At 45.1% G+C, this 27,304-nt stretch overlaps 1 protein-coding gene across 3 annotated transcripts in view; it reads right to left on the bottom strand.

Moving 5' to 3' along the window:
- Positions 1–10,473, bottom strand: part of myo6a (myosin VIa) — a 261,840-nt gene extending 251,367 nt beyond the window's left edge. For 2 of the 3 annotated variants that reach the window (XR_013578664.1, XM_078556762.1), the window contains exon 1: positions 9,916–10,013. The gene's annotated coding sequence lies outside the window, so the exon portion shown is untranslated. Of the gene's footprint in view, positions 1–9,915 lie in introns of all 3 variants that reach the window. The other variant, XM_078556763.1, reaches the window with a different exon arrangement.
- Between the last annotated feature and the right edge of the window lie 16,831 nt (positions 10,474–27,304).

Raw genomic sequence — 27,304 nt, 5'->3', positions numbered from 1 at the left:
ACAATCTTCTGCCTTAGGTCGCAAGCATTACTACTGTAATATGACTCACTTATTGTAGCGAATGCCATTTGCAGGCTTCACTGGTTTTCCCTTGCACACATAAAGCCAGCTCATAACCCATTCAATACATCATGCAAACAATTCAGCAGGGGCTACTTGCACAATTCCCACACACTGAGTATTTCAAGCCATTCTAAGTATGGCACTGCTGATAAACTGTACATTCTGTATTTTATGAAAGAAACTACAACATTGCTAGGAAACTCATAAGAAATCTCATTTGTAACAGATCACAACTCCAACAAGCAAATAAAAAGCAGAAATAAAATCAGCATCTGTGGTGAGGGAAACAGAGTTAACATTGAGTCCAATATGAATAACCTTCTTTCCTGTATCTCTCTCCAAAGATGCTGTCAGACCCACTCAGTTTTCCAGCACTTCGTTTTTATTTCTGATCTCCAGAATTCACAATATTTTACTTTTAAATAAAAAGCAGAGACTTGCAAGAAACACTTTTATTTTAAGTCAACGTGAGAATTTTTCCAAACAGTATCTTAGGAGCCAGAATGAGACATGTACACTGTGTGCACACAGGTATTCCAATTATCCGATGACAAGCTACAAGTTTGGTTTGCTGGGGAATGAGAAGAAATATAAGCTGCATAAACATTTCTTGGTGCTTACTTACTTAATTCATAATTTGGGGAGCCAAGTTATACAGGAAATATCCAGAAAGTGATTTTTTAGCACCCTGTTTCCATTGTAGGGGCTTTGTAACATGAAACCATTAACCAGAGTTCAACAGAGGAAGCATTTCTCAAAGTCGTAGGCAGCATGTGTAGGGACTATTATTATGATTAGGACTCCCCATCGTGTACTCTTTGGGGATTGCACAATGTACATTACAATGTGTTGCAGTCAATCCCTCTTTGCTGACCGCCACAATGAAGCGAAATTGATTACCACATTACCAGGTAAGGGATGAGGTTTTGCATTTTACTACATTGCCAAAGACATTTTGTTTCTAAATCCGCCCAAGGTTAAAACAACAGTACACAATAGGAATTAACTGTAAACAAATGCTGGTTTGCTTTTCAAAACAGAGGCACCAGCAAAGCACATTATCAAAGCAACGGGCAGGTGTTTTTAAAAAAAAATTGAAAATTATCAGATTTTTCATTTAATTTTAAATTCTCTCTTCCTGAGGACGTACGTCATCTGTGACAAATCATCCCAGCTGACTTGCACTTTTAGACCAAATCAGTTACAACATTGATGCGTCTGGGGTTAAAGGGCAAATCTCAATCATGATTGGTGTGGGCTTGAAAATGAAGAACAGGTCCCAACAGATGTGATAATGTAGGTACCACAGGAAAAGCAAGAGTGAAAAATCTCCACACACTTACCCATAGGGGATGACAATCTTAAATCTTTATTTTAAAAAGTGTAAATTGTTTGGATTTGAAAGATCTTTCCAAACACACATAATATCCCCTCCTAACTGTTTCCCTCTCCGCAGATGCTGCCAGACCTGCTGAGTTTTTCCAGGTATTTTTGTTTTTGTTTTGAATTTCCAGCATCCGCAGTTTTTTGCTTTTATAATATCCCCTCCTGTAAGTGAATCGTATCAGAGAGGCTATAATTATTTGTGTCAAATAATCTCCAAATATTTCAGTCTGAGCACAAACACAGCATGGCTTGACATGAACACAAACTGCCGCGCACATCTGTTTCAAAACTTAGCTTTGGTTTTTGCAATAAAATTGTCTGCATTTCCACACTCCCTTTAGGTATGAAAGCACAAACAAAGGCAACTGAGGATTGATATTCCTTACTTTCCCTCCTAACAGATTCAAAGTTTCTATTGCATGCTGGGTATTCAACAAATGTTGCACTTCATAGCTTTAACCAACTGCTTCAACACAAATTTTCCATGTGATTGAATTGAATTGAAACATGTATTTTATAGGCCAACACCCACAGGTGCAGCACTGTCCCATGATATATCTACAGATACACAGATAACACTCATCACCCTGAACTGAGGTGCCTCACTATGTTTTAAACAAACAATATAAACAGTACACACTTTTAAACACAGTCATGATTAATACTGCTGCAATCCACAGGTTAGTCAATAGGTTTTATCTGCTCCATGCATAATATCATACTTCAGTCAGGAAAGTCCCTGTGGACCAAAAGCAAAAAAATATTTTGAGTGTAAACAGCAATCTAATTCACTCAGGACACTCTTCAAATTCCTTTATCCTTGATCCCGAGAGAATGTTACATGAACAGAATAAATAACCAACTTAACAGCCTGCATTTATATAGCATACTTAGTGAAAAACTTCCCCATGTATTCAAGGGCATGGGGGTTGGATTAGGGGTATAACTAAATAAAACAGATAAATGAACGTATGCTGAGCCATGGTGGGAGAATTGAACTAGGTGGCTGAAACTTTGGGTAAAAAGATGGATTGCAATAAGGTATTTAAAGCTGTAGAGGCAGCCAGGGTTTATGGAGAGAGATCCAGAGAAGTAGGCCCAAGATGACTCTAATGTCCTGATGTCAATAACACTGCAAATGGAGGGAATGCTGCATAAAAGGACCACAGGGTGCGGGAAGGGAAAAAAGGCTGGAGAAGGTTGTTGAGAGTAGGCAGAATGAAGACCGAGGTCAGCTCTGAAGAGGAGGCGAGGATTTTAAATTAGTTATATTTTCAGTGGAGGGTTATATTTATGATGGAAACATTCATCAATTCAACTAAAATGAACCAAAAATATGGAAAGAAACTTCCAAAGACTGACTTACAGATTATAAATACACCACCTCACAAAATCAGAAATACCTTCTTCCATGGGTTACCAGTCCTTTTTTTACTTCAGTGACCAGTACTCAATACAGTCATTTTATGGAATAAAGTGCACATTACAGAAACTGTGCAAAAAGAATGAATGTAAAGATGTGGCCAGTCAGCCAATCCTAATGCCAGCCAGTACCACCAAGGAAATTGTAAGACGATAATACAAATCACACCCACCAGAACCTACAAGCACACAATGAAACCAAGTCTAACAGAGTTTCACTACAAACCTGTTGGATGGGAAACAATAGGCTATCAGAACCCAGCAGCAATTACACAGAGATAACAACATCTCGTTTGGTTAAGGTCACTTACTTTCCAGTTTTTTTGGTGAATTTTGTACTCGAGCAGCTGGTGGAAGTTTAATGCCAGTTTCCCCATTTTAAATATCTGAATGTCAGTTTCAAGGACTCCCAGCTCAGGTATGTCACATTCCAGAAAGGCAGTTGGTGAAGGATGATACTGGAGCCATTTACATTTATTTAGAGTGAAACTCAACCACACCACAGTTTCAATAAGTGTCTCTGTATATGTGGTCAAGTGGAAACTCTAATTAATGCCCTCCATCTGTCTGTAATTGTATACAATTAATAAGGTACACTACAGGTTAAATGCAATATAAAGCTCCCTAGTATTATTTAACAATAATGTGTCTTAATCCCCTCTCTACGAAGAGCATAACCCAGAGGTTTCTTCACTTCCTAAACCAACCAATTTTGTGGTTTGGTAAAATGATCTATTTAGTGGCATTAGTGTTCTGTATCCACATCCACTGGGAATAGGGTTGAGTGCTAAAACATATCCCACACAGACCTCTTAAGCCAATTCTATATTGCTCTCTAAGTCAGGTTCTGAAAGCCTGCTGTTCCATGGACCAACTTCCACATTTATGCTTTTAAATCTGGTTTCCAGGGGACTAACAAGCCTGCCACCAGTCAACAGAAAGCAGGTTTAACAGCAAAACAACAGGAGATGATTCCCAAATGCTAAGTTCCCACAAAAAGGACATCAAAAACATAAAATATTCTTTACAAAAAGCAGAGAGAACTTCCATCTCGAAATCTGCTTTTGAATCCAGGTCACCCAGGTTAAAGAACACTGTACTAATCCATTGCTGTGCCCTCACCCTGTTCCAGTTTTTAAATTTTACAAAAAAGAGAAAAAGAACAAAGTACAATATTAGTCATGAAGTGGTGCATAGAGCACAAAAGCCTCACCCACTCATCTTAGGCAGAGAGTCTGTCTGGGACTGGGGTGCTTGAAAAAGCTAGTTTTGATTGTCTTTTACATTATCCTTTGATTCTTGAAGTTCATTCTCTTTCCTGAAACAGAATTCAGAGGATGTTCTTCACAGCATGCTCTAACACAGAAAACATCAATGGTGGCAAATTCATTGCAAATGACTGAAAGATAAATAACTTCCATTCTATTTTGTCTATCCATTGACTAGTGCTGGGAGGGGTGGCTATGGCATTTCTACATAGTATATTGATTATAAACCATAACTAGAGTGAAAAATATCATATTTCTACTTCATTGTATTCTTGAATCCACCTAGATATTATAATTTTAATAAAGTTCTGATTGTCTCCAAAGTCTTTATATGCTTAGGGACATGTAAACTTTTTCAAGTTCACATTATAGTCATGGCTACAATATTTAGACTGGTTCGTGAACACAAAATAGCAACGTCAATTCTTTCACTCTGCATATAATTTTGTTTAGAAATGCAACACTTTTGTGGAAATACTATAGCCGCCTCTCGTACTGACAAATAGACAGCACAGGGTGATGTGACTTATCTTTCAATCTGCTCTTTGCGATTAATTTGTCACTAGTTGTTTAATGTTTTCTGTGGCAAAACATAAAATGAAGAGCATCCCCTGAATGATGTTGCTGCGACCACATTTAAATAAAGATAATGGGGAGGATAACTTTAGTGCATTGACACTGCCAATTTAGCATCAACAAAAAGCTGTTTTAGCTATGCAATGCTATACTTGTGGAGTGTAAATCAGGAGTGAAGGTCTGACTGACTCTGAAGCAAAGTGGAGTGAGACCACCACCTTCTTCATTCCTGTATCAGATCAGTGGTTGCGGATTGAGGCTGCACTCACAGTACAATTGCAGGATCAGTGTTAAATATTTGTACCTTTACTCCAGTTATAGTGTGAATAATAGTATGTCAGCCATGGTTCAATTGCCTCTGGGCTAGAAGATTGTTCAATTGCTGGCACCCTTGTCTCTGGGGTTAGAAGATTGTGGATTCAAGTCAACAGAAAACAACTTAAATGCAAAAACTTCAGCACATAGCCCAGGCTGATTGTCCAGTGCAGTAATGAGGGAGTGCTGCAGTATGCAAGAAGAGGCATTAAATCTAGGGCCAGTCTTCCCTTTCAGGTGAACGTATAAGATCCCACAGAATTAATCGAAGTGCAGGAGAGCTCTCCCCAATAACATGATCAGCATTTATCCCTCATTTATTTCAATACTATTTGTGGGGCCTTGCACACAAATTGGCTGTCATGTAACAGTGTTGACTGCACATCAAAGCACTTTGGGATATCCTAGGACTGTGGAAATTACAAGATAAATGCAAACCTTTATTTCTTGAATGTACCATTAGATGGGCAAAGGTGAACTGAAACAATTTATCCAATTAGCTGAGAGCATATTTTTGCACTAAGCTTATTTACTACTTTACTTAGTATGTATGCAGGTTTCGGCAATGTTCCTAGGCTGTGCTACACTCAGTCTACTGCTGACAAAAAGACGTAGAAACCTACATGTAGTATATAGGGTAATAGAGTACGAGTGCAACGTTCTTTGTTCATTATTTCAGATACTCCCATCATGACTATAAGTGCTTTAACCTCATGTTACAAAGTTCACAATACAACTCAAGTTTGAAAGAACAAAATCTATCACCGTTGCCATTGAGTGTTTGTTACAGATCAAGTGAATAAGATGCAAGATTTCACTTATCCCCATTTCCTCTGATTCTAATGACCAATACAACAGGTAATCATGTCTGTACTGTTGTGATTCAAAAGCAACACCGCATACCAATCTTTAAGGGCATCTGTAAAACCTCGCTCCAGGAAATTATTTGAAACTTATTCTAATCACTTAACTTAATGCATTAATCCATCAATATGTTTTATATAGGAAGAGGGGAACCTTTTCTGTATGAACTACAACAAGACATCGGTTTTCCATCTCCACATCAGTGGCAACCATACTGCGACATCTATTATAGCAACATAACACCAGTCCTATTATTTTCAATAAATCCATTAGTGGGTCTTATGTAGGCTGAATATATTTAAAAATGCATCTGTTTTATAGACATAAAAAGCTGAATCTCACTTGTATAGCACCTCCTTATGAATGTTAAACTTCCTAAAGATTTTCTAATCATACACACATTAAATTTGCAGTCATTCCATGATGCTTCTCCTTTCATCTTCTTCCATTATACCATTCAACCTTTCTCAATGTATTAATAAATTATCCATTCTTTTAACGACATCAGTGCATGCCTCAATGGCACTGTTAAAGGCGGCTTGTAAAGAACCATTGTGAGAGTTCTCCAGTTCAAACAAAGTGTGCATAAGTGAACAGCTCCAAAATTATCTTTCAATTTCACACTGATACTTATTTTCAACTGAGAACACTGCACAGCACGTCCTCCTGCAGATTCCACCTGACATCTGAGTGAGTGCAAAGGTGTCCACCTGACATTTTACATCTGGTCAAAGACACCTTCAGTAAATAGAAGCACAATATTGAGGAATTGTAAAGGATCTATCAATTGTGCTTTGTACAGTACACAGTTCACTAGCTTCGGCTCTATTCCATAGTGCCACTGAACTGTCGTCAGCGCATATCCGCCTCACTGAACAAAATGTATCAATACATCATGTCCACATTTGATACAATTTACTCCAATATGAAACACTATTGCCGTAATCATACCAGGTGATGGTGTAAGGTATGTATACACTGAGAAATTAAAGGTGATTTATCATACCTTAAATACCTTATCATACCTCATAACTTAATCTAAATCAAAGTAAAAAGAAATCCACAACTGTTAACAACCAGAAATATGCATGTTGATCAATCATTACCTGAAACAGGTAGAAAGGCTAACATTAATTAAACAAAGATTACACGAAGATCAATATGATTATTTCTGCTTATGGAATATAGAGAAATCCATTCACAGCACTTGCTGCTTCAATTAAAATGTGCTTTCATAAAAACAGAATTGACCACAATTCAGAATTTCCAGAGTCTGAGAAAATGTTAGCTCCACCTCTTCTTGGAATGAGAGCATAAATATCAAAAAAATTACATTCGGCTTCTGGTTTTCATAAACTTTCACTTGTTGAAGGGTAATCCAAAACTAAAACAAGTCAGATACTAAAACCAAATCCCTCACAATGGTAAACTATGAACGGGTAACAATGCCAAAATCAGACTTATGGAAAAATTCCTCAGAGCAAGAATTAAACTAGCACTTCACCAGTGTAAATGTTATTAGAAGTCTTTGCAATGATTAATATTAGAGAACAATAAAATTGACAAATCATGCTAAATTTTAAGAGTAGTTCAATCATGCATTCCCAAACAAAAAACAATTTTACATTAAAAAAATCTGAAGCAGTTTTTGTCACACTTTGGATGCTACAGACTGTCGGTAATTCAGGAAGAACAGCAGTCACACTAGAAATTCAAAAATATTTTGCTTGAAGCTCTGCTTTGGGAAGATGACAGTGTACTTAACATAAAGTGTAGAAAAGCAACCTATTTTCACTTGGTCGATTAATCCACTGTCATTCACTCAATTTATATGCCACCATTCAGAATGCTTTGCAGGGGACTGCCTGAACCAAATGTAGATATAAACAGGGGCAGTTCTTCCAGTAAAAATGAATGAAAAGGAGTCAGTTTAAAGGCAAAACCATTCGACATATCCAAATTATAGTGCCCAGCCAAAATCAACAAGCGAAACATGAACATGCAGAGGAATTGGAGCAGCTGACAGCTTTCAACTGAATGGGTAAGGCACCAATGCTGCAGATCCTCCAACACAGAGCAAATAATCGCACAGGATTCCCACCCTGCCATTTTCTCTTGGAGGGGAGGGGGGAGACTTCACTTTCCTGCTCAAACCAGGATACAATCTGCAAAGGGCTGTGGGAAAGGTCACAAAAAACAGTCAGCCGGACAGCTAGTTCCAGGGAACTGGATGAGCCATAATGCACAGGCAGTTCAATACAGTCACAGGTTCCTCCTTCCCTCATAAACGAGAATCTGCCTGAAGTTACACAGCCTGAAACAGGATGGCCCTGACAGGGCCAGGAATTGACCCTGAGAGCGGGAGCCCACGCCCACCGAGAGAGAGGGCGGGGGGTGGAGGGAGATGGAGAGGGGGGCCGGATGGAGAGGGGGGCCGGAGGGAGAGGGGGGCCGGAGGGAGAGGGGGGCCGGAGGGAGAGGGGGGGCCGGAGGGAGGGGGGGGGGGCCGGAGGGAGGGGGGGGGCCGGAGGGAGGGGGGGGGGGCCGGAGGGAGGGGGTGGGGGGGCCGGAGGGGGGGGGGGGGGGCCGGAGGGAAGGGGGGGGCCCGGAGGGAGGGGGGGGGGGCCGGAGGGGGGGGGGGGGGGGGGGGGGGGGGGGGCCGGAGGGAGGGGGGGGGCCGGAGGGAGGGGGGGGGCCGGAGGGGGGGGGGGGCGGTGGGAGAGGCGGGGCGGAGGGAGAGGGGGCGGTGGGAGAGGGGGGTGGTGGGGAAGAGAGAGAGGGGGGTGGGGGGGAAGAGAGAGAGAGGGAGGGTGGGGGGGAAGAGAGGGGGGGTGGGGGGGAAGAGAGAGAGGGGGGGTGGGGGGTAAGAGAGAGAGGGGGGGTGGGGGGAAGAGAGAGAGGGGGGTGGGGGGGAAGAGAGAGAGGGGGGGTGGGGGGGAAGAGAGAGAGGGAGGGTGGGGGGGGGGAGAGAGTGGGGGGGTGGGGGGAGAGAGAGAGTGGGGGGGTGGGGGGAGAGAGAGAGTGGGGGGGGTGGGGGGAGAGAGAGTGGGGGGGGTGGGGGGAGAGAGAGAGTTGGGGGGGTGGGGGGAGAGAGTTGGGAGGGTGGGGGGAGAGAGAGTTGAGGGGGTGGGGAGAGAGAGAGTTGAGGGGGTGGGGGGAGAGAGAGTTGGGGGGGTGGGGGGAGAGAGTGTTGGGGGGTGGGGGGAGTGAGAGTTGGGGGGGTGGGGGGAGAGAGCGTTGGGGGGGTGGGGGGAGAGAGCGTTGGGGGGGTGGGGGGAGAGAGCGTTGGGGGGGTGGGGGGAGAGAGCGTTGGGGGGGTGGGGGGAGAGAGCGTTGGGGGGGTGGGGGGAGAGAGCGTTGGGGGGGTGGGGGGAGAGAGCGTTGGGGGGGTGGGGGGAGAGAGCGTTGGGGGGGTGGGGGGAGAGAGAGTTGGGGGGGGGGGAGAGAGAGTTGGGGGGGGGAGAGAGAGTTGGGGGGGGGGGAGAGAGAGTTGGGGTGGGGAGAGTGAGTTGGTGGGGGGGGGAGAGTGAGTTGGTGGGGGGGGAGTGTGAGTTGGTGGGGGGGGGAGAGAGTGAGTTGGTGGGGGGGGAGAGTGAGTTGGTGGGGGGGGAGAGTGAGTTGGTGGGGGGGGAGAGTGAGTTGGGGGGGGGGAGAGAGTGAGTTGGGGGGGGCGGAGAGAGTGAGTAGGGGGGGGGAGAGAGTGAGTTGGGGGGGGGGAGTGAGTTGGGGGGGGGGAGTGAGTTGGGGGGGGGGGGGGAGTGAGTTGGGGGGGCGGGGGGGAGTGAGTTTGGTGGGGTGGGGGATGGGGGTGCTACTAGTCAGAGGGCGGACTCCGTCTCCACCCCTCTAACATTGAAGCTGGAATCCCTCCTGAGCTGTGGATCCGGCAGTGCAGTCCAGTCCAGTCTAGTCGCGTCCTTTTCCCAACTCCCTGCCATGGAGACCGGGGCCCCAACACTCTCACTCCTCACTCACTGTCACAGACTGTCCCAGCCGCTTAATGTACCGTCTTACCGTCAACTCCTTACCAGCGCCGCCGTTCCTCGGAGCCGCTCCCGATCCTGCTCCGGGTGCCGGTGTTCCTGCCGCTCCTGCTCCGGGTGCCGGTGCTCCGGCCGCTCCCGGTCCTGCTCCGGGTGTCGGTGTTCCTGCCGCTCCCGGTCCGGGTGCCGGTGCTCCGGCCGCTCCCGGTCCTGCTCCGGGTGTCGGTGTTCCTGCCGCTCCCGGTCCGGGTGCCGGTGTTCCTGCCGCTCCCGGTCCGGGTGCCGGTGTTCCTGCCGCTCCCGGTCCGGGTGCCGGTGTTCCTGCCGCTCCCGGTCCTGCTCCGGGTGCCGGTGTTCCTGCCGCTCCCGGTCCTGCTCCGGGTGCCGGTGTTCCTGCCGCTCCCGGTCCGGGTGTCGGTGTTCCTGCCGCTCCCGGTCCGGGTGTCGGTGTTCCGGCCGCTCCCGGTCCGGGTGCCGGTGTTCCTGCCGCTCCCGGTCCTGCTCCGGGTGCCGGTGTTCCTGCCGCTCCCGGTCCTGCTCCGGGTGCCGGTGCTCCGGCCGCTCGCGATCCGGAGTGTGCGGCCCTGGGACTGCGTGACGTCACGGTGTTGGAGCTGCGGAGGTGGAAAGACCGCCAGGAGCAGCAACACAGAATATCATCAGAGTGGGGCACATTACATTGTGTCATAGAGACACTGAAAGAACAGCACCTTTCACCACATCAGGGCATCCCGAAGCGTTTTACAACCAACGTTTATGGTACAGTCATTGTGATATAGGAAATAAATACTGTGGCTACAAGAGAGAGCAGGTCAGATGCTGTGAATTTTGTGGAGAGTAACTGACCTCCTGACTCTCCAAAGCCTATCCACCATCTACAAAGTGATGGAATACTCTCCACTTGACTGGATGAGTGCAGCTCCAATAACCCTCAAGCAGCCGGATACCATCCAGGACAAAGCTGTCCACTTGATCAGCACCCCATCCATCCAACTCAAACATTCACTCCCTCCATCACCACACACAGTGTACTATATACAAGATGCACTGAAGCAACACACCAAGGCTCCTTTAACAGCATCTTCCAAACCGGCAACATCTAGCTCCTAGAAGGACAAGGGCAGCAGACGCATGGGAACACACCACCTGCAAGTTGCCCTCCAAGCTACACATCCTGACTTGGAACTATATCTCCACTCCTTCACTGTCGTTGGATCAAAATCCTGGAAATCCTTTCCCTTCTTCAAAACATGGACTGCAGCAATTCAAAAAAGCAGCTCACCACCAACTTCTCAAGGACAATTAGTGATGGGCAATAAATGCTTGTCTTGCCAATGACACCCACATCCCATGAAAGAATATAAAAAATGTGGCAGGCAATTTCTGCACAGCAACATTCCTCAAATAGCAATGGAATCATGATCAGATAATGTTTTATTGATGTTGGTTGAGGGATAAATATTTGCCAACCAGCCAAAGCACCTGGAGAACTCCCCTGCTCTTCTTTGAAATAGTGCCATGGAATCTTTTACCTGAGAGGTCAGATGGGACCTCAATGTAACATCTCAGCAGGCAGACTGCACACCCAAAATGCAGCACTCCCTCAGTACAGTAATATCAGCCTGAATTATACACTCAAACCCCCAGAGTAGGACTTGAACACACAATCTTTTGACTCAGAAACAAGGGTGTTACCACTGAGATATAAATTGTAATACTGGGAGTAATGCACTGCATCCTGTAACATTATTCCTGTCACTGGGGATAATGCATTACAAAATGATGCAAAACCTAGACATTGTGGTGATAAGTGCAAGTAACATTTACATCACACTAGTGCCAGGCTCTGGCCAACTCCAACAAGAGAAAATCTAACCATCTCCCCATGACATATCATGCTACTATCAATGTATTACCTCACCATCAACATCCTGTGGTTATCACTGGCCAAAGCTCAGTTGGACCAGCCACATAGATGCTGTGGCTACAAGAACAGCCTAGAAGCTGGGTATTCTGCAGTGAGTGGTTCACCTCCTGACTCTTCAAAACCTTTCCACCATCTGCAAAGAATAAGTCAGGAATGTAACATTTTTCAGGATAGATGAGACTTAACAACATTCAAGAAGTTCGACAACATTTAGGACAAAGCAACTCATTTTGATTGGCAGCACATCCACCACCTTAAACATTCAGTCTTTCCTCCTCTGGGATACCATGCTGCAGTATCATTTACGAGATGCACTGCAGCAACTCACCAAGGCACCTTCCACTGCATCTCCTAAACCCATGAACGCTATAGCCTAGAATGATAAGGACAGCAGGAGCATGAGAACACCACCAACTGCAAGTTTCCCTTCAAGTTGCACACCATCCTGATTTGGAGCCTGTAATACTTGGAGCCATTCCTTCATTATCATTGGGTCAAAATCCTGGAACTACAATTCTACAGCACTGTGGGAGTGCCTTCACCACATGGATTACAATGAGGCAGCTCATCACCACTATCTCAAGAACAATTAGGATTGGGCAACAAATATTGGCCTTGCCCACAATGCCTGCCACATCCAGGAATGTCACTGGGAGTGCTGCAATTCATTCTGAAATATCACTACTTCAAGTTTTATAACATCAGGAATCTGATGAGCCATGTGCTGGGTAAAGCCTGTATTTTCTTTTGTACAATGTCCCTTTAAGGCCGAAGTGGGCTGAGGAGTATTCTGAAAGAAGGTTAATTGGTTTCCCGATTATGACATCATTAGGTTCCAAGAAATGTCCATATGGCCTAAGGATGCATGGGGATGAACAGCTAAGAAGCAAAGGGTAAATAGAAAACTAATTGTAGTGGAGTTGGGTCAACCAGTGTGTTATGTTTGGTAGTTCAAAACACGCTGAAAATTTGTGTAAAGAGGAAACAAGCAAGGTTCTGTCCAAATGGAATAGTTTTTTTGTTTGGCAGTCTTTGAACAGATCCTGATGTTGAAACAGGTCTCTGAGAATAGAGCAGAGACTGTGTAATCCACAGTTGGAAAGAACAGAGAGCTGAAGACAGGAAGGGCAATGGATTGTGGATTGGACAAGATCCATTGCTGCTGTTTCAGTGTTGCCAGAGCCCGCCAGTCTGTTTAAAGGAGTCAGAAAAGGGTGCCTCTGGGGATTCTATGCCATCGGAACTGTCGCATACTGAGTGAGAGTGTTTGTTGACATGTGTCTTGTTAGTGGCAATCGTATCTGGGGACTTCAGATGAAATATGGTGGCTGGTGAATGCTACTCAAGGGCTGAAATGATTGAGTTGGAAGTGAGAGATCCTACATAGCGGAAGCCTTGTTGGAAAGACTGTGATATTGTATGTGGTCCCACATTTGTGTAGGAAGTAATGTACGTTCTTGTAACTAGATGAGGTGTATCTCTGTTGTATCAACTTTTTACCTTTTTTGTGAAATATTCTTCACTTTAATTAATGTCTGAATTATGTCGGTTTTAGGTGGTTTGTTACAGTAAAAAATGTTTAAAGTGAAATTTCGTCCATCAGTTTTCTTTCCATTGGCTTTGTGGTGATTTCTTTCTTTTAAAAGGTTATTGGTCTCTATGGGGATTGTAACAAAGCATGTATTACATGCTGTAACACTACTACCAACAGCAATGCATTAGACTCTGGAACACTGCCACAAGGAATGGTTTAATGTATTTTATAACCTTGTCACAGGGAATAGTGTATTACATTTTGTAACACTTCCAATGGGTGCAGTGCATTTCATTCTATAACACTGTGAGCAATACATTATATGCTGTAATACTATAACTAAGAACAATGTATTTGACTCTGCAAGCGGTAAATCATGTTCCATAATGCTAAGAGCAATGATGTGTTACAGTTTGTAACACTGGAACCAATGCATTGCATTTGTAAACTGTCACTGGGAATAGTAATTAGATTCTGTGACACCATCACTGGGAGCAGTGCACTACATTATGTAAAACTTGGAATATGCACCCAGTAAAATCAGGGGATGTACAGTTCTATCTGTAATGGTGCCACTGGGAGTGATGGATTACAATCTGTAGCACTGCTACTGTTCAGTACAAGGAGTAATGCATTACCTTTGGTAGCACATGGACCGATGCTTTACGTTTTGGAATGGCACATCATATTTTGTAATTTTGCTACTGCGCATCAGTAGTGATGATGTATTACATTTTGTAACACTCCACTACCTCAATAGCCACAAGGATTTACCCTTGGCCCTTCCTCTTCTAAACGCTGCCCCTTGGCAACATCACCTGAAGGAATGGTTCAGCTTTCGCACAAATGATAATGATGCCCAGCTCTATAGCTCTAACACCTCTCACAACTTCCTTGTGATCTCTGTATATCTCAACACCATCCAAGACAAAACAAGCTCACTTGACTGGCACACCATCCTTCACTTTAAACAATCATTCCCTCTAACATCGACGCACAATACCAGCAGCGTGTACCTTATACCAGATGGATTGCAGCAGTTCAAGAAGGTGGCTCACTACTTCCTGTCAGCGGCAATTAGGGATGGGCAACAAATGCTGGCCTTGCCAGAGATACTCACATCCTATGAATTAAAAAAAAATGCCAGTCTTCAGTCAATTCCATTCATGATATCAAGAAAAGACTGAAGGCACTGGATACAGCAAAGGCTGACAACATTCCAGCAGTAGCACTCCAGAACTAGTTGCACCCCTAGCCAAGCTGTTCCAGTACAGCTACAACACTGGCATCTACATGACAATGTGGAAAATTGCACAGCTATGTCCTGTCCACAAAAAACAGAACAAATCCAATCCAGTCAATCACCACCCCATCAGTCTACTTTCGATCACAGCAAGCTGATGGAAGGTGTCTCTGACAGTGTTAACAAGCGGCACTTACACAGAAATAATTTGCTCACCGATGCTCAGTTTGGATTCCGCCAGGACCACTCGACTACAGAATTCATTACAATCTTGGTCCAAACATGGACTAAAGAGATGAGTTCAAGATGTGAGGTGAGAGTGACTGCCCTTGACAGCAAGGCAGCATTTGACCAAGTGTGGTATTGAGGAGCCCTTGCAAAATTGGGAATCAGGGGGGGAAATCTCCAATGGTTTGATTTATACCTAGCACAAAGAAAGATGGTTGTGGTTGTTGGAGGTCAGTCATCTCAGCCCCAGGATATCACTGCAGAAGTTCCTCAGGATATTTCCTAGAGTCGACCAGCTTCAGCTGCTTCAGCAATGACATTCCTATTCATCATAAGGCCAGAAGTGGGAATGTTCACTGATGATTACACAGTGTTCAGTATCATTCATGATGTCTCAGATAGTGAAACACTCTGTGCCCACATAGAGCAATACCTGGACAACTCTCTGGCTTGGGCTGATAAGTAGCAAGTTACAATTGTGCCACACAAATGCCAGGCAATGATCATCTCCAACAAGAAAGAATCTCTTGAAATGCAATGGCATTGCCATTGCTGAATCCCCCACTATCAATGGTTACCAATGGTAAACTTAACTTGACCAGCCATATTAATACTGTGGCTACAAGAGCAGGTAGAACAGTGGGAATTTATTTTTATTCATTCCTGTGATGCGAGTGTTGCTGGCTAGGCCAGCATTTATTGCCCATCCCTAGTTGCCCTTGAGAAGGTGCTGGTGAGCTGCCTTCTTGAACCGCTGCAGTCCATGTGGTGTAGGTACACCCACAGTGCTGTTAGGGAGGGAGTTCCAGGATTTTGACCCAGTGACAGTGAAGGAGTGGCAATAATTTCCAAGTAAGGATGGTTACAGGAGGGGAATTTCCAGGTGGTGGTGTTCCAATGTGTCTGCTGCCTTTGTCCTTCTAGATGGAAGTGGTTGTGGGTTTAGAAGGTGCTGTCTAAGGAGGCTTGGTGAGTTCCTGCAGTGCACCTTGTAGGTGGTACACACTGCTGTCACTTAGGTGGTGGAGGGAGTAAATGTTTGTAGATGGGGTGCCAATCAAGTGGGCTGCCTTGTCCTGGATGGTGTCAAGCTTATTAAGTGTTATTGGAGCTGCACTCATCCAGGCAAATGGAGAGTATTCCATCAAACTCCTGACTTGTGCCTTGCAGATGGCGGACAGGCTATGGGGAGTCAGGAGGTAGGTTACCCACTGCAGGATTCCTAGCCTCTGACCGGCTCTTGTAGCCACAGTATTTATATAGCTAGTCCAGTTTAGTTTCTGGTCAATGGTAACCCCCAGGATGTTGGTAGTGGGAGATTCAGCGATGGTAATGCCATTGAATGTCAAGGGGCAATGGTTTGATTCTCTCTTGTTTAAGATGGTCATCGGCTGGCATTTGTCTGGCGCAAATGTTACTTGTCAGTTGTCAGCCCAAGCCTGGATATTGACAGGTCTTGCTGCATTTGGACATGGACTGCTTCAGTTTCTGAGAGGTCACAAATGGTGCTGAACATTGTGCAATTATCACCGAACATCCCCACTTCTGACCTTATGATGAAAGGAAGGTCATTGATGAAGCAGCTGAAGATGGTTGGGCCTAGGACACTACCCTTAGGAACTCCTGCAGTGATGTCCTGGAACTGAGTTGATTGACCTCCAACAAAACCACAACCGTCTTCCTTTGTGCTAGGTGTGACTCCAACCTGTGGAGAGTTTTCCCCTGATTCCCATTGACTCCAGTTTTGCTAGGGCTCCTTGATGCCACACTCTGTCTAATGTGGCCTTGATGTCAAGAGCAGCCACTCTCACCTCACCTCTCGAGTTCAGCTGTTTTGTTTGAACCAAGGCTGTAATGAGGTCAGGAGCTGAGTGGCCCTGGCAGAACCCAAACTAAGCGTCAGTGAGCAGGTTATTGCTAAGCAAATGCCGCTTGATAGCACTGTCAATTACTCCTCCTGTCTCTTTACTGATGATGGAGAGTAGACTGATGGGACGGTAATTGGCTGGGCTGGATTTGTCCCACTTTTTGTGTACAGAACATACCTGGGCAATTTTCCACATAGCCGAGTAGATGCCAGTGTTGTAGATGAACTGGAACAGTTTGGCCAGGGGCACGGCAAGTTCTGGAGCACAAGTCTTCAGTTAAATTGCCGGAATGTTGTCAGGAGCCATAGCCATTGCAGTATCCAGTGTCTTCAGCCATTTCTTGATATCACGTGGAGTGAATCGAATTGGCTGAAGACTGGCATCTGTGATGCTGGGTACCCCTAGATAAAGTAACTCGCCTCCTGACTCCCCAAAACCTGTTCACCTTCCATAAGGCACAAATCATAAGTATGATGGAATACTCTCCACTTGGCTGGATGGGTGCAGCTCCAAAGGCAGGGAGTCGGAGGTTGTGGGGGACAGGCAGGAGAATGGAATTGGGGCCTCAATCAGATCAGCCATGATCCTATTAAATGGCAGAGTAAACTAAATGGGCTGAATTGCCTACTCCTGCTCCAAGTTCTAATGATCTTATGATGTTAAGAAGAAGCTTAACACTATCCAGGACAAAGCAGCCCACTTGATCAGCATCCCAATGACCACCTCAAATATCCACTCTCTCTATCGTTGGTGCACAGGGCAGCATATGTATCATCTACAAGATGTGCTGTAGGAACTTGCCAAGGCCCTTCAACAGCACCTTCCAAACCCACGACTTCTACCAGGCAGCAGACACATGGAAACACCACCACCTGCACATTCCCCCCAAGCCACACACCATCCTGACATGGAACTATATCAGTGTTCCTTCACAGTCACTGGGTCAAAAACCTGCAAATTCCTTCCTAACAGCAGAGTCAGTGTACCTACACCAGGTGAACTATAGTGATGAAAGAACACAGCTCAGCATCATTTTCTCAGGGGCAATTACGATGAGCAATAAACACTGGCTTTGTCAGTGACGCCCACATCCCATGAAAGAGTAAAAACTTGTCCTGAATGGTCAAGTACAAGTGAAGGCTTTCCAAAGTCAGAATTGGTCAGAACCACACACTGAGTGACTGTGCTCTATATCAGTCCCCACACCACATGCAATAGAGAGGATGAAGGAGAGTCCTTCATAGCTATAAAGTTAGCAGAGGTATTAACATATAATTGCAGTCAATTTGACAACTAGTAAAAGGATGTGGTAATATATATATATTGTCATTACATTTTTAACACTGATATTATGGAAGTTTCTAAAACAAGTAGATTATTTTAGCAAAACTGAAGCCTTTCTTTCATGTTGTTTGCCACTTCGAAGAAAGTTAAGAAGAAGTGTAGTATAAGCTAAACTGCATGAGGTAATAGCAAGCAAGGAGCCAGCAAATGTCCAACTGGGCTCATACATTTTTTAAACCATGCAGTAATCTAAGCCTATTCATAGCAATTATTTTGGTGTTATTCTATCTAGGCTTGTAAAACGATACAGCAATTTTAATTAGTAAGCCATTTGATAGCTTTGTGCTTTGTAGCACAATGCTTTCTAACCAAAAAATATCAGTCTGAAGTCATCTGCCAAGGTGCTGGCTGGGTAGTAAAGCATAAGATAATTATTCACATTTTGAATTTTATTACTTTATAAATAAAATGTAATTAGCCTCCAGCAGCTGCATTTATAACCATGGTTTATTCTCCCCCATCCTCAGCTCTTGGGCACAAAAGCTGACAGTAATAGCGTGGCTGTTATTCCCAGCTCAGATCAGCTTCATTCGGCACAGAACAGGATTTGAGCCTGGGATGATCATATCCATTCTGACCAGCTGCGTAGCAAAGTAAGCAATGGAGTCAATAACCAAAAAGCTGCTGACAAGCATTAAACACAACATACACCAGGCAAAAGATAGTGTGTTAGGTATTGGTATCAAGGGATTTGGAGTTAAGGTGGGTAAATGGAGTTAAGGTACTGATCATCCATGATCCATTGAAAGTAAGGCAGGCTCAAGAGGCTGAATGGCCTATTTCTGCTGCTGTGTTCTTGTGTTCATACGTCTCGGATTATGTGGCTCACACACAGCAATAAAGCTAGACGTTAAATAGGATTAATGGCATCCTCATCGTAACAGGGGAGTTGATATTTGATAGTGGCTTCAGCTATATTGGTAATAAAAGAGATGGTCATTACTTATGTAACATCTGAATAAACAACTAAATAAATGGCATTAGCCACCATTTATAAGGTATAAGTATCAGTTTAACCTTTGCACTGGATACACTATAGAGATAAATTCTTTTGACTTGGTGCTTCCAGAAGGGAGCCTCACCCACTGGCAGCACACTTCATATATTCAGGCAACGCAGCGCACAAATTCAGGCGTGTGCTGCCCATCAGAACCTTCAGTATCTAAAATTCTGTAATAAGTTTCATCATCTGCTTAAGTGGAACCCATAGCAAAGAAAAGAACAGGCTTGAAGCAGGTTTGAAAAGATAAATGTAGTTCCATGGCTTGTGTTCAATAAAAAGTGTTCTCACACTTTTATAAGGTGCTGCACTATATTGTGCTACATTTGCACTGCTCCATAAGTCATATTGTCATTTGCCACTGCACTGTAGCATCAGCCAATCATGTGAAACATATAAATGAGATACATAGCTGGAGAGAATGACGGACAGTAAGCACAGGGCAAACATGGCTTTGACAATGGAGATTGAGTCCTAGAGAGGACTGAGTATTTCATTGTTAAGATAAAAATAATGCTGGAGATTGTAGTATAAGGATGTATGGCATAGCAAGGGTAAATGCGGGACTCAAGAACTGTACTGCCCATAGTGTGATGTAAGTGTCACATGACAAGGGACCTGGGGCACTAAGAGTATGCAGAGACCTGTGTAGAAGTAAGTATGGAGTTAGCTCATAGTCTGGGCTTACCTTGTATATATGTACATAGTTATGCATTACCAATAAACACCTCAACCTTACAAGCCTCTGAAACTCTTTATGAGGCCTACTGAACAACCCCTTACAACAGAGATCTGAAATAAAAGCTGGAAATAATAGCAGGTCTGTTAACTTTAACCAAGTCTGAGGCCATGTCCATTATATATCTCATGGCTGGGGCTCCTGAACACTAACAAACTTGCAGAATGAGCAAATAATTGGCAAATGAAGTTCAACCCAGATAAACGTGACATATTACAATTTGAATAGGGAGGTTGCTTATTACTTGGAAGTTGCAAGTCTAGTTGAGGTAGAGGAATAAAAGGATCTTGGAGTGCAAATACACCAATCATTAAAAGTGGAGCTATAGGTTAGCAAAGCCATAAATTAAGCAAAACAAGCACTAGGCTTTATTTATAGAGGGAAAGAATTGAGAAGTAGAGGAGTTGTACTAAACCTGTATTGAACCTTGGTTAGACTACATTTAGAGTATTGTGTGCAGTTCTGGTTAACATATTATAAAAAAGGATTTGGAGGGACTGGAGCGGGTGCAGAAAAGATTTACAAGCTTGATGCCAGGATAAGGTGAGTATACATATCAAGAAAGAATTGACAAGCTGGATCTCTATTGTCTTGAAAAAAGAAGACTGAGGGGTAACCTAACAGAGGTCTACAAAATTATGAAATGTTTTCATAGAGCAGCTAGAGAAAGAATGTTTCCTCTTGTGGGGAAGAGCATAGAGGTCACCAATATAAAAGTCATTAAGAAATCCAATAGGGATTTCAGAAGAAACTACTTTACCCAAAGAGTGGTGAGAATGTGGAACTCTCCACCACAAGGAATGGTTGAAGTGAATAGTATAGATGTATTTAAAAGGAAGGTTAACAAGCTAATGAGGGAGAAGGGTTACAATGGTAGATTTAGATAAGGAAAGACGGGAGGAGGCTCGAGTGAAGCATAAACACCAGCATGAACTGGTTGGGTTGAATGGACTGTTTCAGTGCCGTATATCCTATGTAATCCTCCACAAACCATGAAACCTAAAGGGTGTGTCTGCTTCCCGGAAGGCATTTTGCAGCAAGGCTGCAGATCCTGACATTGAGACCAAAAGCTGCTATCATTTTCGTTAGGGTGTTTGGCGGCTGGCCACACGCCATCTTACGGCAGCTAACCAATTAATACCGGGGAGGCGTGGGCACCATCCATTCACACAGCAGAGGTGGGAAGTGAGGCAGTGGAGGCTGACACACCATGACAGGTGCTGGCACCATGCTTAAAGGGCTGCCAGCCTTGCATTCACTGCTGCCTGACTTCCAGAAATAACAGCCGGCTTACCAGGTGTTCAGAAAACTGAACAGAAAGGCCTAGCCATAATGGCAGAAGGAAAATCCCAGGTGTTCCCATGGTTCAGCGATGCCTCCCAGCAGGTTCTTGTCCAGGCTGCAAGGGCAATGCAGAAAGTCCTCTTCCCCAGGAAAGTCCTCTTCCCCAACCTGCTTTATCAAGCAAGCCTGGAGGGAGATTCCAGAGAAGGGCAGCAGCCATGGGGTCACTCCCAGAACCTGGATCGTGCTACAAATCTGTCAATTACCTTATTAAGTCCACCAAGATGAGTACTGCATTACCTTTTTTCCAGTGGAGGCTTTGTGGTGAGACAGTGGTGTAGCGATAATGTCATTGGACTAGTAATCTAGAAGCCCAGGCGAATTCTCTGGGGACATGGGTTCAAATCTCACCACAGCCGCTTGTGGAATTTAAATACAATTAAAAAATCTGGAATTGAAAAACCAGTCTCAATAATAGTTCACTAATTTCCTTTAGGGAAGGAAATCAGCTGTGCTTACCTGGTCAGGCCTACATGTGACTCCAGAACCCAGTGATGTGGTTGACACAACTGCCCTCTGGAATGGCTGAGCAAGCCATTCAATTCAAGACCAATTAGGAATGGGCAAAAAATGCTGGCCTTATCAACGATGTCCATATCCCTTGAAAGAATAAAGAAAAAAAATGTGGCTTTGTGTGTTTAGTGGGGAGGGAGTGACCATGCAGTCAGTGGCAATGGGTTCAGGCTGCAGCACATGCTGGCAGTAGTATGGCAGCAACTCAGTGAGAGGTACCCAACTGTGACTGATAACTCCCACAATCTCCCTCAAAAGTGGTCACTTGCAGGTGCATTCATGTGTCTCCATCATGGAATGCTGGCCTACCAGCAGCAAAGGTGTTGTGCTTGTCTCCGTGGGGAAACTAACAGTGTTTGTTTTTGTGCTTGCAAGAGTAGACAGCCCATAACACAAAGGAAAAGGCCAAATACCTGTCCATCCTGACCCCTGTGGAGGAGTGGAGGAGGTGGCCTTGGAACTGGCAGGGCACCAGGGTGGCCACTCTATCACTGATGATGAAGTAGGAATGTCAATGCAAGAGGATGAGTGACCAAATGCAGGGGCACAAGGGTGTATCGGGCACATACAGTAGGCAGACCACTGGACACATGGAGCTCCACAGTAAGGACAGTTGGTATGCAGCATTGGAGGATAGGGGATACTCAGTAGGAGGCATGGGAGTTTCCACTGTCTCACTGACAATTGACTCTAAATCATCTTTGGCACCCTCCACTAATCCCCTGTCCTCCTTTGGTTCATCACCATCAGCAATTGACCTGCCTACCACACAGGGTGCTGTGGGGCAGCTTAGCCACACCAGCCGGCCCTACCTCTGCCACCATCCCACCCCCAGGATCAACCGCGGAGGGATCCTCCCTGGACTCCTCTGAGAGCTCTGGGCTAAAGGGTAGCAGCAGCCAGGGTCCTGCTTTGCCTCAGGCACCGGTTCACACAGCGACCCTGGGAAAAGCCCAATTCCCAATACCAGCACCGAGCATCAGAGACAAAGGGGGCCTGCCCCACCCTGCCACTGTCCAGTGACCCAGTAGGTGGGGCTTTTTAATTGGATTCTCAACCAGACCAAGCAGGTCCCAGTTGGTGTCAGCACATAACTGAGCAAGCTCAGCCTCAATGACCCCAACCACCTCAGCCTCTAGGAGGCCTGACTGCTGATGAGTGACTGGGTCAAACTAGATGGATCCTCCATGTGATCGCCCCAACCGCCCAGGCAGGGGGCTTCTCCTGTCCCCAGGAATTACAATTGGATAAAGGGATCTGTCGCACCCTCCGGAGGAATGGACAACCCCTGCTGACAGCCTGTGGTGGTGGGATGGGATGCAGAGTCTGTAAGAGCACTGAAACCTTTTCCACAGAGGGACAATCTCTTCTTCAGGCCTACCCTTCATTCCAAGGAGTGGGTGATGTCTCCTTCTTTTCTGGCAGAGATGAGGAGGGAGGCTTCCACATTGGGCGAGGCTGCTGGCTCTGTGCCCTCTCTCTCTCTCCCTTGCTCCTGCACCCTGTAATTTGTTGCAGTCCTCCTCAGTATTGACTACCTTCTCCCCCACTCCTCAATTTGGTGACTTCCGCAAATTTAGGAAGTGTGTTTTTGATTCCAAAGTCCAAGTAGTTAATGTAAATTTTGAACAGCAGTGGTCCCAGCAGTGATCCTTGTGGAATGCCACTACACGCCTTCTGCCACTCTGAATAACTATCCTAAACTCCTATTTTCTGCTTTGAAGCCAGCTACAGATCCATTCTGCCACTTGTCCCATGACTGCACATTCTCTGGCCTTATTCAGTCATCTATTGTGGCCACCTTCATGAAGATCTTTTAGAATCCGGATAAATGACACCTTCTGCATGACAATCGTCTGCTCTCTGTTACCTCCACAAAGAATTCAATAAGATTGATCAGGCAACATTTTCCCTTTTCAAATCCGCTGACATGAAGTAGACTGGTCTATAATTCCCTGGACATATTTTGTGCCTGTTCTTAAATATTAGAAATATATTAGCTAGCCACATCGCCTGTATCTAACAAATTATTAAATATAAGTAGTAATGCCTCTGCTATCTCTTTAGATTCTTTCAAAATATGTGAATACAATCCATTCAGACCAGGAGCTTAGAGTTTGTTTAGTTTATTCAAGACATCTCCTTTTTAGTTTAAATATTCATTGTTCATCTCATCATTCAATGTCATGTCTAGCTGTTCTAACTCCCTGGTAAAGACTGAAGTAAAAAAAATCTAACATTTCTGCCATCTCTCCGTTGTTACCTGTGGTATTATCCTGTCTATCCCTTAATCATCCTATTCACATCACAGCTTTCTTTTTTTATTGGTGTGTCTGTTAAGTGTTTTATTATTTTGTTTTAAGTTTCTTGACAATTTAATTTCATAGTTCCGCTTTACCTTCCTGATGTCTCCTAACCTCTTCATATCTTCTCTTGCCATGAACTCTTCTGCTGTCTATGTTTTTAATGTATGGCTCTTTCCAAACTCTCAACTGTTCCCTTATGCCTTTATTCATCCATGGAGTCTCACTAATATTTAGTTTGTTCTAGCCATTCAGCAGAATATATTTTTCCAGCACTCTGTCAAACATAATTTTAAATGTTTCCCATTGTTCTACGTGTTGTTCGCCAATATTGTTGCCCATTTTATTTTCCCAGGTTCTATTCTCAGCCCCTCAAAATCAGCTTTTCTCCAATCTATTAATCTGTTTTTTGTGAGACGTGGTGGGAGTTTCAATGCCCATCACCAAGTATGGCATGGTAGCACCTGCCACTACTGACAGAGCTGGCAGAGTTCTGACGTATGTGGCTCCCAAACTTGGCCCACAACAGATAGTGAGAACATCAATACCAGGGAAAAATCTACTTGGCCTTGTCCTCACCAACCTACCTGTTGCATTAGTATTGGTCGGAGTGACCACCGCACAGTTCTTGTGGAGATTAGGTCACATCTTCATACTGAGAACACAATCCATCTTGTTTTGTAACATTACGTTGTGCTAAATGGGACAGATTCAGAACAAATCTAGCATCTCAAAACTGGGCATCCATGAGGCATTCTGGCCATCAGCACCAGCAGGATTATAATCCACCACAATCTGTAACCTCATGGCCTGGCTTATCTCTTATTCTAACATCAAGCCAGGATACCAACCTTGGTTCAATGAGGAGTGTAGAGGAACATGCCAGGATCAGCAATAGGTGCATAAGGGCTATATTCTGCATCAATAGTCTACTCTCAATCATCAGCAAAGTAATGGAAGACGTCGTTGTCAATGCTATCAAGTGACACTTGTTCACCAGTAACTAATTACCGATGCTCAGTTTGGGTTCTGCCATGATCACTTGGTTCCAGACCTCATTATAGCCTTGCTCCATGCAAGGACCAAAAAGTTGATTCCAGAGGTGAGGTGAGAGTGACTGTCCTTGACATTAGGACATTGTTTGACCAAATGTGGCATCAAGCAACCCTAATAAGACTGATGTCATTGCAACCTCTCTAATGGATGGGGCATGCCATGCACAAAGGATGATGGTTGTGGTTGTTGGAGGCCAATCATCTTAGTCCCAGGACACCAGGATGAGGTATAAATGGGTCCCTATCTTACACAGAGGGGGCACAAGTAGATTCCTGTCACACACAGATGAGGTGCAAGGGGATTCCACTCTCAAATGGTGGTGCTACAATTGGATTCCTATCTCACACAGAGGAGGTGCAATGGATTTCTGTCTCGCACGAATTGCAAGTGGATTCTTGTCACATGGGGGAGGTGCAAGTAGATTCCTGTCTCACATGGAGAAGTTTCAAGTGGACTCCCGCCTCACACAGGGGAGGTGGGAGTGGATTCCTGTGTCACATGGAGGAGGTGCGAATGGATTCCTGTCTCATGCAGAGGAGGTGCAAGTGAGTTCCTCTCTGAGGTCGAGGAGGTACACGTGGATTACCATCCCACACAGAGGGGAAGCAAGTGAATTCCTGTCTCAAGGATCTGGAGCAAGGGGACTCCTGACTCGTATAGAGGAGGAGCAAGTGGATTCGTGCCTCATGGAAAGGGTGCAACAGATTACTGTCAGACACGTGTTAGGCGAAAATGTATTCCTGTCTCACACAGAGGAAGAGCGAGTGGGTTCTTGTCTTACATGGAGGAGTCCAAGTGGATTTCTGTCCCACGGAGGAGGTACAACTGGATTCCTGTTTCACACAGAGGAGGCACACATGCATTACTGTCATGTGCAGAAGTGTAAGTGGATTCCCATTTGATGGAGGAGGTACAAGCGGATTGCAATGCGACAAAGCGGAGATTCAAGTGGATGAGTGTCTCCCACGAAGGATATTCAAGTGGGTTCCGTTCACACAGGGGAGGTGCAAATGGCTAACTGTCTCACACGGAGATGGTGCAAGTGGATCCCTCTCTCAGGGGGAGGTACAATTTAACACAGTGGGTGTGCAAGTGGATTCCTGTCAAACACCGATGAACTGCAAGTAGATTCCAGTCTCACATGGAGGAGCTACAGATGGATTACTATCTCACACTGAGGATGGGGAATGGATTCCTGCCTCATGGTGGATGTGCAAGTGGATTCCTACCTGACACAGAGGAACTGCAAGTGGATTCCTTTTACATGGAGGAGGCGCCAATGGATTCTTGCCTCAAAGAGAGGAGGTCCAAGTCAATTCCTGTCTCGTGGGGGGGGGGGGGTGTGAGTGGACTCCTGTCTCACGCAGAAGGGGTGCAAGTCAATTCATGTCTTATAAAGTGGTGCCACTAGATTCCTGTCTCATACAGAGGAAGTGCCAGTGTATTCCTGCCTCAAACAGAAGAGGTGCACGTGGATTCCTGTCTCACATGGAGGAAGTACAAGTTGATTCCTAGCACACAGAGGAATTGCAAGTCTATTCCTGTCTCTTGCAAGTGGTGCAACTGGATTTCCTGCCTCACATGGAGGGGGTACAGGATAATACCTGTCCCACACAGATGAGGTAGACATTGATTCCTTTCTCAAACAGAGGAGGCACAAGCTAATTCCTATCTCACAGATGAGGTGCAAGTCTATCCTTGTCCCATGAAAGTGGTGCAACTGCATTCCTGTCTCACATGGTGGAGGTGCAAGAGGATTCCTGTCACACACGGATGAAGTAGAAGTTGATTTGTGTCTCAAGGATGATGTGCATGTGGATTTCTGTCAGGTGGAGGATATGCAAGCGGATTCCTATCTCACACAGAGGAGGTGCAATGGATTTCCGTGTCATGGTGGAGGTGCAAGTAGATTCCTATTTCACATGGAGAAGTTTCAAGTGGGCTCCTGCCTCACACAGGGCTGGTGAAAGTGGATTCCTGTCTCATGCAATGGAGGTGCAAGTGAGTTCCTCTCTGAGGTCGAGGAGGTACAAGTGGATTACCATCCCACACAGAAGGGAAGCAAGTGAATTCCTGTCTCAAGGAGCTGGAGCAAGGGGATTCCTGACTCAAATAGAGGAGGAACAAGTGAATTTATGCCTCATGGAAGGGGTGCAACAGATTACTGTCTGACACGTGTTAGGTGAAAATGGATTCCTGTCTCTCACGGAGAGATGCAAGAGGATTCCTGTCACACACTGAGGAGGTGCCAGGGGATTCCTGTCTCTCACTGAGAAGGTGCAAGTAGGTTTTTGTCTCCCACGGTGGTGTCAAAGTGGATTCCTGTCT

The sequence above is a fragment of the Cetorhinus maximus genome, chromosome 14 (genome assembly GCF_964194155.1).
Source record: "Cetorhinus maximus chromosome 14, sCetMax3.hap1.1, whole genome shotgun sequence".
Taxonomy (NCBI): Eukaryota; Metazoa; Chordata; class Chondrichthyes; order Lamniformes; family Cetorhinidae; genus Cetorhinus; species Cetorhinus maximus.
This window is presented reverse-complemented; position numbering and strand designations above follow the sequence as displayed.